We start from the raw sequence: 1,590 nt of genomic DNA on the forward strand, positions 1-1,590 counted from the left end.
GATCTGCACTAAAGAAACCTAAACAGTCAGAGATCAACATGTGCAGTTACCTGCATCTGTCCTTCTTCAGGCCAAGTCATATATTAATGAATATTTGTTATAATAAATTATACACAAGAGATGTGTGTAAGTAAAGAGTTCACACATACATACCATTTGCTTGGTCTTCCATCCCCTCTATAAGAGATGCAAAGTCATTCCTTTCCATGGTAGCTTCAGCTTTCAATTTCTCAATCTTTCTATATATATTTATATAAAAAACAGTGTTACTAACAATATCAGAACTTTTGCATTGTCTGTTAAAATATCTTAAAGGGATATTTCACCAAAAAATGAAAATGATGTTATTGTTACTGTTGTTGTTACTCCCCCTCATGTTGTTCCAAACCTGTATGAGTTTCTTTCTTCTGCTGAACATAAAATATTTTTAAAGAATGTTGCTAATCAGACAGTTGAAGGTAGCCTTTGACTTCCATAGTTGCAAAGAAAAAAAATACTACGGAAGTCAGTGGCTACCGTCAACTGTCTGATTAGCAACATTCTTTAGAATATCTTCATCTGTGTTCAACAGAAGAAAAACTCGTACAGGTTTGGAACAACATGAAGGGAAGTAAATGATGACAGAATTTTCATTTTTGGTTGAACTATCCCTTTAAGTAACGGAAGAAAATAAGTAAAGACTGAACTGCAGTGAGACCTACCACACTTGGCATATTCAAGAAGCATGGGTACTCAAAGATTGTAGAAGTCCCCTTCGATATCCACGACCTATGCCTGATGTTCATCTCCACTGCTGATTTAATAAAAGATACAAAGAATTGAAGAACAAAGTATTGATCTCAACAATATACCTTTTAATTAATTTCTAATATCTATCAAAGAGTCAGATGATGTAGTAAACTGTAAGTTAGTTTATCATGAGAAATTTAAAGGCCAACTGACAACAGTCAAGGAATGCAACAACCAAAATGTTCTTTCAGAGTAAAAAAACACATTTGGCTGTTTTTGACATTAATTACATATTACTTACAAATCCATCTCCTTTTCCTTTAATCCGACCCTGCAAAGATGTGAAAGTAGTGACAAAAACAAGCTTTTCAGCACTTGATGGGTAACTGAAAACAGAGCATGTAACAGTTACAATATTAAAACACTTATCTGACAGGGCAAACACCAGAGTAAAATTCAGTGTGGTCGAATATTTTTTTGAATTTATATACTTACAATTCACCCTTCTCCACCAAGTGACTGACACAAACTTTGACAAACAGTCTCCTGGACTTTAAATGATCCTGTTTTCCTGTGTTCCTCAGGTAACACTGCTGCTTTGCTTTGAAGTAGAGAGTGCAGGCCTCCCTGTTCATTTGGCACTGGAACATGCTACATTACATGACATGACGGCCGTGAATTTTACATTTTAAACGCTATTATGCACATAATAATCACATATAGCAGAGGGATGAGAACAAAAACAAAATACCTGGATGGGGCCTCTCCAGCATTCGTTTGGTGTAGGGCTCCTGTGTTTGACGTGAAGACTGTACTTCTCCAGCATTCGTTTGGGGTAGGGCTCCTGTGCTTGAGGTGAAG

The 1,590-nt window shown here is 36.2% G+C and overlaps 1 long non-coding RNA gene across 1 annotated transcript; it reads right to left on the reverse strand.

The window, feature by feature from the left end:
• Positions 1-75: 75 nt before the first annotated feature.
• LOC107683801 (uncharacterized) lies at positions 76-1,266 on the reverse strand. Its single transcript, XR_001633768.1, has 4 exons — positions 1,225-1,266; positions 1,031-1,115; positions 702-793; positions 76-239 (listed from the first exon to the last, which is right to left on the reverse strand). It is a non-coding gene; the product is annotated as an uncharacterized LOC107683801 (long non-coding RNA).
• Positions 1,267-1,590: the final 324 nt, after the last annotated feature.

Source organism: Sinocyclocheilus anshuiensis, unplaced genomic scaffold (genome assembly GCF_001515605.1).
Source record: "Sinocyclocheilus anshuiensis isolate Anshui unplaced genomic scaffold, SAMN03320099.WGS_v1.1 scaffold14324, whole genome shotgun sequence".
NCBI lineage: Eukaryota > Metazoa > Chordata > Actinopteri > Cypriniformes > Cyprinidae > Sinocyclocheilus > Sinocyclocheilus anshuiensis.